This window comes from Marmota marmota, unplaced genomic scaffold (assembly GCF_001458135.2).
Source record: "Marmota marmota marmota unplaced genomic scaffold, marMar, whole genome shotgun sequence".
Lineage (NCBI taxonomy): Eukaryota > Metazoa > Chordata > Mammalia > Rodentia > Sciuridae > Marmota > Marmota marmota.
Genome location: NW_026000168.1, coordinates 13,022,236 through 13,035,356, shown reverse-complemented (window position 1 = coordinate 13,035,356; position 13,121 = coordinate 13,022,236). Strand labels below are relative to the sequence as shown.

The window sequence follows — 13,121 nt, the reverse complement described above, 5'->3', positions numbered from 1 at the left end:
AATATCTTTTGCTTCAGGCTGCTTAGGATTAAAGATTAGGCTGAAATCATGTCATAGGGGCTCTTTAATGTTTCCATCTGGACTTTAATATTTTCAGGATTGTATTTCCAAAAACTAGTGTTTCCTTCTTTGGTTACCTCCTCTGTAATGGATCTTGCCTTGGGTTCCCAAAGAAGTATCCCAGGAGTGACAGTATGGCTTTAAAACAAAAACAGAGGGAGCCTGAGTCTGAAGACTCCCTAAGCATGCCCAAATTCTTTGTTGCTCAGGCAACTACTAACAAATTTCTACCAGGTTTCTGGTTAAAAAATTTGTAAGTGGTTCAATCTGTATTTCTTATGTTGAAGCTGAACATTTAATTTGCATTGCTCCCCTCAGTAGGTTCAGAAATGCTAATTTTGTTCTTTTATTTTCTGACAAAAAACCATAAGTTATATCCTGGCCAGTTACAGAAAATATTGAACGATATAACGAAAAGCTTCAAGTATAAAAGAAAAAAATAGTATTTTAAGAACATGTATTATGGAGAAATTAGTTGTCTCAGGCATGAAATCTCTAAATGAGCAAAGAGCTGTCGACTTTCTCTTCAGTACAAAGAAATAGGAAAATATGACGCAAGTGTTGTCCTCCACAAACCCATAATATGATCAATTGATTTCTTTTGTTCAAAAAGCTGAAAGAGATCTCAATTGAAAATATAACCTTTAAGTTATCATTATTGTTCACCTAATAACGCCCAATGTTAAAAAATAAACATCTAGACCTGTTTAAGGATCTTGATACTTGACAACTGAGTATCAGACTTAAGTAGTTATTGCTTAGATATATTTCTTGGATGGTTAGTTGTAATTTGTGATCTTCCTTAATTCATAATTAGGCACTAAGGTAAGATTGTTGTACTCAAATAGTAACATTTGATTTCTTCTTTCAAAAAAATATAAATACAAAGAAACTTATTTTAAGGGCATCTCTTTTGTAACCAGAATATGAAATGGGTAAAAAAGCAAAGTTCTCCAAAACCCCTGTTTTTTTTTTACCTGTTTCTCAAGTTCTTTACCAGAAGCTACTTATGTTCCTGATAGTTTACATGTCACACACTACAGATTCTCTAAGGAAAAGTCTCTAGAAACTTAACACTGCCACTAAGGCCTTTTATTTTCTTCTACTTCCTTAATATTGCCAGCTTACTACCAATTCTCATTGCAGATGTGGTATGTTGTTTTATTTACATCTGCTTGTCTCTGCCCCATTTTTCATTTACTTCTCTGAAGCATTAGTATACTCTCCTACATAATTGGGATTAAGCTTGCTATATGACTTTCTTTGGCCAGAATAATATATACAAACAATACTCTATAAGTAGTTTGCCCTTGCTCCTCTTGGTTTGGCTGTCCATCAAAAGATCAGAATGTTCCAGACCATTCCTTCAGCCTGGGATCTAGTATGGGGAGGCATGTGGAACTGAGCCTGAAAGAGTCACAGCCAATTGCAGTCCTCATGTAACATGAGTAAGAAATAAATATTAACCATTGGAAATCATTGAGGTAGTGGGATGTTTGTTCCTCAGCAGAAGCTGACTAATACCAAAGGTTATCTACAAAATTAAACTTTCTCTCATCATGTTTTCTCCTTAGTAAACATATTACTTATCAAAAACAGGCTGTAAGGAAATGATTTACCTATGAAATTGAGTTCCTTGACAGCAGGACTTGAAACCTTTCTTTTCAATTTGGTATCCCCAACATTGATCATAGAGTATATAACAAATATTTGATGAGTGAAGAGTTATTTTCAGCTGCAAATTCAGTCTCTGTACCCTGTGAAAGTATCTGTAATGGTTTAGGTGTGAGGTGTCTCTCAAAATCTCATGTGTGAGACAATGCAAAAAGATATAGAGGTGAAATGATTGGGTTATGAAAGCCTTAAACCAATCAGTGAATTAATCCCCTAATAGGGATCAACTGAGTAGTAATTGAAGGCAGCTATGGTGTGACTGAAGGATGTCTGTCATTGGGGATGTGCCTTTGGGGTATATATTTTGTATTTGGTAAGTGGCATGCCTTTCTTTGCTTCATGGTGTTGTGTCTTGAGCTGCTTTCCTCCACACACTCTGCTACCATGATGTTCCGACTTACCTTGAGTTCTGAGGAATGTAGCTGGTTGTCTATGGACTGAGACCTCTAAAACAGTGAGTGCCCAAATGAACTTTTCCTCCTCTAGTTGTTCTCATCAGGTCTTTTGGTCATAGCAGCAGAAAATCTGATTAAAATAGTATCTTTAGGGCTGGGATTGTGGCTCAGCAGTAGAGTGCTCACCTAGCAAGTGCGGGCCCCCCGGTTAGATCCTCAGTACCACGTAAGAATAAATAAATACAGGTATTGTGTCCAATTACAACTAAAAAATAAGTATTAAGAAAAAATATTATCTTTTTAACTCCTAACTACCTCTTCTCAGCCTCACTCTAGGATCTTTTGGTTTGTATTCTTCAAAACCTTAAGTTAGGGAAGGAAGATGGCGGCGAGGGGAGTGCATTGCCCCCGTGTGCTGCTTCACTGTGTGGGAGTATGACAAGTCAGGACGGCTAAAGGATATCTTGTTAGGAATTTCCAGCAATAGTGGGGTGCTCCGGAACCTGGAGGAAGGATTTCCATCGCACGAGGATCGGCTACGGGGACTCAAACGCGAGAGGTTTGTAGCACGGAGGGTAACACTGCTTATTCAGCAAATCGCCCCGCGGCTAGAGTCTGCAGTGCGCGCTGGGATAGAGACGCAGGGTTACAGCGCTGCAGTTTCTGCCAGCCGCGCAAGCACCGTACTCAGGGCTGAATTCTGGGTTCGAGACGGGGGAAGGAAGCGGTCCATCTCGGTTCTCCACACCGGTCAGACCACAGAGGAGGCCAGCAGCCACCATGTTGGTAAACTGACGTCACCTCCCCTGTTTTCGACTGACCACAGCTCATTCAGCCATAGATCAGGTAATTTCAGGCTGCAATTCGCCTGCGGCTTGCAGACAGATTGCTAGGGTTCAGTGCCTGGGTGCTTCTTAGAACCTGAGCTTATCAGAGCGAACACCGAGCGCGGGGCGGCCAAGTTCCGGCTCCCGGAACCGTCCTGTGGAGCCTGCGGAGGCTGCTTCTTGGACCCTGCTCCTATCAGAGCATACAACAAGCACTAAGCAGCCGAATTCCGGCTCCCGGAACTGAGTCCGCGGGGACTGCTTCTTGGAGCTTACACTTATAGGAGCTTACACCGAGCACGGAGCGGCCGAGTTCCGGCTCCCGGAACTTCCCTGGGCCGGGGCTAGGAGCCCGCGGAAACTGCTTCTCGGTCCGGGTCCTGCTGAGGGCCGGTCAGGACTCACCCGTTGCTTTGGTTGCCCGGCAAGGGGAACGAAATGCTGCCATTCGCATAGGATACCAACATGGCAGAGATCTGATGTCAGCAGAAAGCGGCGGAGGAGAGAACTTCATCAATACCAGCGGTGACATAAGCAGTTGGTCTCCTGGTAGGGGGGGTGAGGCACAGTCACCCGAGTCTCCTCAATTTGTCGTTGAGCCAGAGGGGAGAAGCCGGGCCGCCGCCAGCGCCCGGAGCAGGCCCAGCGGCTCGCCAGCGTGGTGACCGCGTGACCCCAATTGGAGAGGGGGCGGAGCGGAGCCGCCACTCGCACCCGCAAGGTGGGCAGACCCGCGACCCAGTGGTACATGGGCGTGGTAGGAGGGGCAGGGCAGAGCCGCCGTTCGCGCTTGCAAGGTAAACAGACCTGTGACAGCCGGGCGGGTCAGGCCCAGTGGCCTGCCAGTGTGGTACACATGTCACCCCAACTGGAGTAGGGGCAGAGCAGATCCTTCTCCCACGCCCGGATCAGGCCCTGCCGGTGTGGTGGTCACGTGACCCCAATTGGAGTGGGGGCGGAGCGGAACCGCCACCCGTGCCCGCAGGGTGAGCAGACCAGTGATCAAACTGCAGATCAGACCCAGGGGTCCGCAGGCGTGGTAGGAGGGGCAGGGCAGATCCGCTGCCCGCGCCTCCAAGGTAGGCAGACCTACAACAGACCGGCGGATCAGGCCCAGGAGCCTGCCGGCGTGGTACAAACACCACCCTAATTGGAGTAGTGGCAGAGCAGAGTCGCCGCCCGTGCCAGGAACAGGCCCAGCGTCCTGCAGGCGGGGTAGTCACGACACCCCAATTGGAGTAGGGGCAGAGCAGAGCCTCCACCCGTGCCCGAAAGGTGGGCAGATCTGCGACCGACCAGCGGGACAGGCCCAGTGGCCTGCCGGTACGACAGACACGTCACCCCATTTGGAGTAGGGGCAGAGTAGAGCCGCCGCCCGCGCCTGCAGGGTAGGCAAACCTGCAACCGACCGGCGGATCAGGCCCGGTGGCCTGCCGGCGTGGTACACTCGTCACCCCAATTGGAGTAGGGGCAGAACAGAGCCGCCGCCAGCTCCCAGAACAGGCCCAGTGACCTGCCGGCGTGGTAGCCACGACACCCCAATTGGAATAAGGAGAGAGCAGAGCCGCCGCCCGCACCTGCAGGAAAGATACGCAAGCAGTATGAAAAGACAAGGAAAGAAAGGACCACAAGCAATGCAGGTCAACGCAACTTTAGAAGAGGTAACAGCTGCAGCAGATGGAATGTCAGATAAAGAATTCAGGATATACATGCTTCAGATGATCTGGAGTATCAAGGAAGACATTAAACAGCAAAATCAGACAATGAAAGATCACTTCGACAATGAATTACGCAAACAAATCCAGGAAGCAAAGGATCAACTATACAGGGAGATAGAGGTTATAAAAAACAAACAAACAGAAATCCTAGAAATGCAGGAAGCAATAAACCAACTTAAAAACTCAATGGAGAATACTACCAGCAGAGTAGAACACTTAGAAGATAGAACATCAGACAATGAAGACAAAGTATTTCAACTGGAAAAGAACATAGACAGCTCAGCAAGACTGTTAAGAAACCATGAGCAGAACATCCAAGAAATATGGGATAACATTAAGAGACCAAACTTAAGAGTCATTGGGATACAGGAAGGTACAGAGCTCCAAACCAAAGGAATGAGCAATCTATTCAATGAAATAATACGAGAAAACTTCCCAGACTTGAAGAATGAGACAGAATCCCAAATCCTAGAAGCCTACAGGACGCCGAATGTGCAAAATCATAAGAGATCCACACCTAGACACATTATAATGAAGATGCCCAACATACAGAATAAGGAGAGAATTTTAAAAGCTACAAGAGAAAGGAAGCAGATTACATTTAGGGGTAAGCCAATCAGGATAACAGCTGATCTTTCAACACAGACTCTGAAAGCTAGAAGATCCTGGAATAACATATTTCAAACACTGAAAGAAAATGGGTTCCAACCAAGAATTGTGTATCCAGCGAAATTAAGCTTCAGGATGGAAGATGAAATTAAAACCTTCCACGATAAACAAAAGTTAAAAGAATTTGCAGCTAGAAAACCATCTCTTCAAAACATCCTCGGCAAAACATTACAGGAAGAGGAAATGGAAAATAACAATGAAAACCAACAGTGGGAGGTAGGACAGTAAAGGGGGGGGAAATAATCAAAGAGGAAAACAAACCATGTTTAGTAACAGAAATAAACAAATATGGCTGGAAGAACAACCCATATCTCAATAATAACCCTAAATGTTAATGGCTTAAACTCACCAATTAAGAGACACAGGCTAGTAGAATGGATCACAAAACAAGACCCAACAATATGCTGCCTACAGGAGACGCATTTGATAGGAAAAGACATACATAGGCTGAAGGTGAAAGGTTGGGAAAAATCATATCACTCATATGGACTTCGGAAACAAGCAGGAGTGTCCATACTCATATCAAATAAAATAGATTTCAAGCCAAAGTTAATCAAAAGGGATAAAGAGGGACACTACATACTGCTTAAGGGAACCATACACCAACAAGACATAACAATCATAAATATTTATGCCCCAAACAATGGTGCAGCTATGTTCGTCAAACAAACTCTTCTCAAGTTCAAGAGTCTAATAGACCACCATACCATAATCATGGGAGACTTCAACACACCTCTCTCGCCACTGGACAGATCTTCCAAACAAAAGTTGAATAAGGAAACTATAGAACTCAATAACACTATTAATAACCTAGACCTAATTGACATATATAGAGTATACCACCCAACATCAAGCAGTTACACTTTTTTCTCAGCAGCACATGGATCCTTCTCAAAAATAGATCATATATTATGTCACAGGGCAACTCTTAGACAATATAAAGGAGTAGAGATAATACCATGCATCTTATCTGATCATAATGGAATGAAACTGAAAATCAACGATAAAAGAAGGAAGGAAAAAGCATACATCACTTGGAGAATGAACAATAGGTTACTGAATGATCAATGGGTTATAGAAGACATCAAGGAGGAAATTAAAAAATTCTTAGAGATAAATGAAAACACAGACACAACATATCGGAATCTATGGGACACATTGAAAGCAGTTCTAAGAGGAAAATTCATTGCTTGGAGTTCATTCCTTAAAAAAAGAAAAAACCAACAAATAAATGATCTCATACTTCATCTCAAAATCCTAGAAAAAGAAGAGCAAAACAACAGCAAAAGAAGTAGAAGGCAAGAAATAATTAAAATCAGAGCTGAAATTAATGAAATCGAAACAAAAGAAACAATTGAAAAAATTGACAAAACTAAAAGTTGGTTCTTTGAAAAAATAAACAAAATCGACAGACCCTTAGCCATGCTAGCGAAGAGAAGAAGAGAGAGAACTCAAATTACTAGCATACGGGATGAAAAAGGCAATATCACAACAGACACTTCAGAAATACAGAAGATAATCAAAAACTATTTTGAATCCTTATACTCCAATAAATTAGAAGATAGTGAAGGCATAGATAAATTTCTTAAGTCATATGATCTGCCCAGATTGAGTCAGGAGGATATAGACAACCTAAACAGACCAATATCAATTGAGGAAATAGAAGAAACCATCAAAAGACTACCAACTAAGAAAAGCCCAGGACCGGATGGGTATACAGCAGAATTTTACAAAACCTTTAAAGAAGAACTAATACCAATACTTTTCAAGCTACTTCAGGAAATAGAAAAGGAGGGAGAACTTCCAAATTCATTCTATGAGGCCAACATCACCCTGATACCTAAACCAGACAAAGACACTTCAAAGAAAGAAAACTACAGACCAATATCTCTAATGAACCTAGATGCAAAAATCCTCAATAAAATTCTGGCGAATCGGATACAAAAACATATCAAAAAAATTGTGCACCATGATCAAGTAGGATTCATCCCTGGGATGCAAGGCTGGTTCAATATACGGAAATCAATAAATGTTATTCACCACATCAATAGACTTAAAAATAAGAACCATATGATCATCTCGATAGATGCGGAAAAAGCATTCGACAAAGTACAGCATCCCTTTATGTTCAAAACTCTAGAAAAACTAGGGATAACAGGAACATACCTCAATATTGTAAAAGCAATCTATGCTAAGCCTCAGGCTAGCATCATTCTGAATGGAGAAAAACTGAAGGCATTCCCTCTAAAATCTGGAACAAGACAGGGATGCCCTCTCTCTCCACTTCTGTTCAACATAGTTCTCGAAACACTGGCCAGAGCAATTAGACAGACGAAAGAAATTAAAGGCATCAAAATAGGAAAAGAAGAACTTAAATTATCACTATTTGCAGATGATATGATTCTATACCTAGCAGACCCAAAAGGCTCTACAAAGAAACTATTAGAGCTAATAAATGAATTCAGCAAAGTGGCAGGATATAAAATCAACACGCATAAATCAAAGGCATTCCTGTATATCAGCGACAAATCCTCTGAAATGGAAATGAGGACAACCACTCCATTCACAATATCTTCAAAAAAAATAAAATACTTGGGAATCAACCTAACAAAAGAGGTGAAAGACTTATACAATGAAAACTACAGAACCCTAAAGAGAGAAATAGAAGAAGATCTTAGAAGATGGAAAAATATACCCTGTTCATGGATAGGCAGAACTAACATCATCAAAATGGCGATATTACCAAAAGTTCTCTATAGGTTTAATGCAATGCCAATCAAAATCCCAACGGCATTTCTTGTAGAAATAGAGAAAGCAATCATGAAATTCATATGGAAAAATAAAAGACCCAGAATAGCAAAAACAATGCTAAGCAGGAAGTGTGAATCAGGCGGTATAGCGATACCAGACTTCAAACTATACTACAGAGCAATAGTAACAAAAACAGCATGGTACTGGTACCAAAACAGGCGGGTGGACCAATGGTACAGAATAGAGGACACAGAAACCAATCCACAAAACTACAACTATCTTATATTTGATAAAGGGGCTAAAAGCATGCAATGGAGGAAGGATAGCATCTTCAACAAATGGTGCTGGGAAAACTGGAAATCCATATGCAACAAAATGAAACTGAATCCCTTTCTCTCGCCATGCACAAAAGTTAATTCAAAATGGATCAAGGAGCTTGATATCAAATCAGAGACACGCCGTCTGATAGAAGAAAAAGTTGGCTACGATCTACATACTGTGGGGTCGGGCTCCAAATTCCTCAATAGGACACCCATAGCACAAAAGTTAATAACTAGAATCAACAAATGGGACTTACTCAAACTAAAAAGTTTTTTCTCAGCAAAAGAAACAATAAGAGAGGTAAATAGGGAGCCTACACCCTGGGAACAAATCTTTACTCCTCACACTTCAGATAGAGCCCTAATATCCAGAGTATACAAAGAACTCAAAAAATTAGACAATAAGAGAACAAACAACCCAATCAACAAATGGGCCAAGGACCTGAACAGACACTTCTCAGAGGAGGACATACAATCAATCAACAAGTACATGAAAAAATGCTCACCATCTCTAGCAGTCAGAGAAATGCAAATCAAAACCACCCTAAGATACCATCTCACTCCAGTAAGATTGGCAGCCATTATGAAGTCAAACAACAACAAGTGCTGGCGAGGATGTGGGGAAAAGGGTACACTTGTACATTGCTGGTGGGACTGCAAATTGGTGCAGCCAATTTGGAAAGCAGTATGGAGATTTCTTGGAAAGCTGGGAATGGAGCCACCATTTGACCCAGCTATTCCCCTTCTCGGTCTATTCCCTAAAGACCTAAAAAGAGCATGCTACAGGGACACTGCTACATCGATGTTCATAGCAGCACAATTCACAATAGCAAGACTGTGGAACCAACCTAGATGCCCTTCAATAGACGAATGGATAAAAAAAATGTGGCATTTATACACAATGGAGTATTACTCTGCATTAAAAAATGACAAAATCATAGAATTTACAGGGAAATGGATGGCATTAGAGCAGATTATGCTAAGTGAAGCTAGCCAATCCCTAAAAAACAAATGCCAAATGTCTTCTTTGATATAAGGAGAGTAACTAAGAACAGAGTAGGGTCGAAGAGCATGAGAAGAAGATTAACATTAAACAGGGATGAGAGGTGGGAGGGAAAGGGAGAGAGAAGGGAAATTGCATGGAAATGGAAGGAGACCCTCAGAGTTATACAAAAGTACATACAAGAGGAAGTGAGGGGAAAGGGAAAAATAATACAAGGGGGACAAATGAATGTCAGTAGAGGGGGCAGAGAGAGAACAGGGGAGGGGAGGGGAGGGGAGGGGGGATAGTAGAGGATAGGAAAGGCAGCAGAACACAACAGACACTAGTATGGCAATATGTAAATCAATGGATGTGTAACTGATGTGATTCTGCAATCTGTATATGGGGTAAAAATGGGAGCTCATAACCCACTTGAATCAAAGTGTGAAATATGATATATCAAGAACTACGTAATGTTTTGAACAGCCAACAATAAAAAATAAAAAAAAATAAAAAATAAAAAAAAATAAAATAAAGGTATTGTGTCCAACTATGACAAAAAAAAAATAAAAAAAGAATCCAACATCAAGGTTTATGTATGGATTTATTTATCCATGTATCTGTCATCAATCTGTCTCTACCTATCTTTTGTTACCTATCATCTACCTATAAATCTATCTCTCTACCTAACAACCAACCTGCTTGCCCACCTATCAACATGTACTTCCTTGTTACTGAGTAGAACTTGAGGACATGAGAGGTGGAGAGAGAATGCCACAGTTGTTCAAAGAAGGTGAAACTGATTCCAGTAGAAGAGAGGATAGTATCAACCATAACCAACATTTATATTGGGTCTACTATGAGCTGTGCTGTGTTTAAGGGCTTTGCATGCATTTACTTACTTAATCCTTGCCACTATCCCACATAGAAGATCTCTGTGTCAACAGAAATCTTGCTCTGCACGTCTCTTGTCACTGTCTTCTTCTGTCTTGGATGGGTTCAGAGCAAATACTGTGGAGTGGTAGCAGTGTCATGCTAAGCTCACTGCAACCTGAGGCAAAAAGAAATCAATATACTTCTGAACCTTTATTTAATTATTTATGTAAACATTTGATGTATTGCCGATCATAGATTTTTGTGGGCATTTTTTTAGTTTTAAAAATGAATTCAACAATCATTTATTTGATTACTGATTTTGAAGAGTAACTCCCATAGATTTTGCACCTGAGCAAATGTCTCACCCACCTCCCCCAAGTTCCACCCATGAAGAGCAACCTCCACCAGTTCTAAGAGAGCCTTAGCAATAGTTCTACCAGAGAGGACTGTGATTGTCTCAGCAGTGGTCCCATGCCCATCTCTGAACCAATCACAGATGCTTAAGAAGACTGCAGTGTTTTGATTGGGCTGTGGAGGTGGGCAGGATCAGTTCTTCTCATCTTCTAGGAGTGTTGGAGAAGGTGTCTTATTGCTGCCTCCTGTGGCAAAGCCAGAGATGGGGATTCTCATTCATTTGATGGGGTTGGGGAGAGGTGTTGTTGCATTCAGCAAGGGGGTGAGAAGGTGGAGAAAATTGTTTGGCAAGAATGTGGTTTCAGGTGAAGATTAGCTGCAATGTGATCCCAGTAAAGCAGGCCACGGGGGTCTCCCCTTTTGTGTGCCCATGCTGGCCAGTCATTCTCTGAGATCCAGCAGTGATGGAGGAAGTCAGCTCCATTTGACTGGGGATATGTCTTTATAGAATAAGACATCTGTGAATTATCATCAGCCCCCACATACAGAAGTCAGGGATGGCCATACAGACCAGCAAGGGACTTGTCCAGGGTCCTACAAAGGTTGGTCCCCAAAGATAAAATAATAACCAGAAATGGATGCTGTTCAGGCATCCAATAGTTATCTGCCAATCTTCCTCCTTAGTAAACAGTTGCTTATCCCTTACTGAAATATATTTTAATGGAGAAAAAAAATCTCTTTCTATCCCTCCCTGTACCCCCTCCCTCTCTTACCCTTACCCTCATCAGCACATACACACACATGCACAGGTTCACGTATCCTGATCTAGAATTCTCAAATATTGAAAAGCACAAGTGGCTGCATGTGTTGCCTTCTTGCCTCTGCCTTGTGAGTAAAAGCTTTTAGCAGAGATTCGACAGGCTCACCTGAGCTAACCTCTCTGCTTTCACACAACCCACCTGAGTGACACTGCAGCAGTGAATCATGCTGACACTCCATGTGCAAGCCTGCTGGTAGCTGGATGAGGTGGCATTATGATGAGCAAAATGGACTTCTTCCTTGAAAATTCCATCAGGGGAGGTGTATGCCATTTAGAGGTTTCCTATGCCAGGAAACTGTGCTGTTAGTTGAGCTGAAACCAGGGCAAGGAAAAAAGAGGGACCTGCCCTCCGCAGCGTGAAGTGCCAGGAAGCCTGCACAAATGCTCCTCTGTGTCAGCAAGGGGGCCCTGTCACCCTTTCATTAGCTGTAATTGAAGGCCTACAGAGGCAGTAATTACAAATACCAGCCAGGCCTCACAGGCTCATCTGTCTTTGTTTATCATCAGAGTAAGAGTATTGATCATTACTAAGGCCTCCCTTTCTTTTGGATAGGGACAGGGAAATTGGATTAACAAAGCCTGGCGTGTTTTGTGTACCACATTGCCTGTAGGGAAGACAGATCAGAAGTACTGAGAAATGGCAAGCGCTTGATTTCCTAGGGTATGCAGGCTGCTAGCACTCTTAGGTGCTTCTACCACAGGGGCTTTATTACTCTGATTCCCCATCATCCTAGCATCCTTGCTCTCATTGGAACACCACAGACCCACAGCACATTGAGTGTCTCTCCTCTTAAACCTGTCTTCAGGTACCCTCAAAATAATGGCCTGCCTGGGAACCAACTTGTTATTCTGAAAGATGGTTTTTAAAAAAAAATACAAATCCAAGCATTTAACTGGCTCTTACTGTATGAATTGTGCCAAAGTAACTACAGAACTGGACTGGTGAATGGAAGTTTCTCTTTATGGAAGAAGCCTAGCAAAGGAGTGAAAAAGTAATGGTAACATTAGAGCAATGGTTTTCAAGGATGGCATGCATCAAAATCAGCAGACGCACCCAGCTTGGAGATTCTGGTTCAGTGGGTCTGGAGTTGGCCAGGAAAATTGGCTTTCCTAAGATTGCCAGTCTGGGGACCACCATACTTTTGAGAGTTACTGGATTATAGCATGATCGTTTTAGAAACCAGATAAAGTAGATCATGGCAGAGATTATTAGTCACTATTAGTGTCACAAGAAAAGAGGTAACTAAGCAATAGGTGCCCCCGATGGGAGTATTACAAAGTCACGTATGGGGTATTTTTTTTTAATATTTTTTAGCTGTAGAAGAACACAGTATCTTTATTTAATTCATTTATTTTTATGTGGTGCTGAGAATTGAACCCAGTGCCTCACACATGCCAGGCAAATGCTCTGCTACTAAGTCACAACCCTAGCCCCATCCAATGGGGAATTCTTGTCAAAATATGGATGTTTAATCTATCTAGCCAAACCTGAATATCATTTTATAGGAAATGCAAGGGGCAGAGAAATGAATCACACAACTTCACCACAGGGATACACAAAGCCAAATTCATATTATGGGAAACTCTTAAAAGCCAACAAATGAGTTATTATTGGAAAGAAAAGGAGAAGGAGGGAAATGAATGGTTTCTAAGAGACTTAAGTCGCATGATCCCA

The 13,121-nt window shown here is 42.2% G+C and overlaps 1 long non-coding RNA gene across 2 annotated transcripts in view; it reads right to left on the bottom strand.

Annotated features, from left to right (window-relative positions):
• Window positions 1-11,730, bottom strand: part of LOC125611714 — a 63,323-nt gene extending 51,593 nt beyond the window's left edge. For both annotated transcript variants that reach the window (XR_007341899.1, XR_007341898.1), the window contains exons 1-2: window positions 11,586-11,730; window positions 10,299-10,447 (exon numbers count right to left, since the gene is read on the bottom strand). This is a non-coding gene — a long non-coding RNA (uncharacterized LOC125611714). The remainder of the gene's footprint in view (window positions 1-10,298; window positions 10,448-11,585) is intronic.
• Between the last annotated feature and the right edge of the window lie 1,391 nt (window positions 11,731-13,121).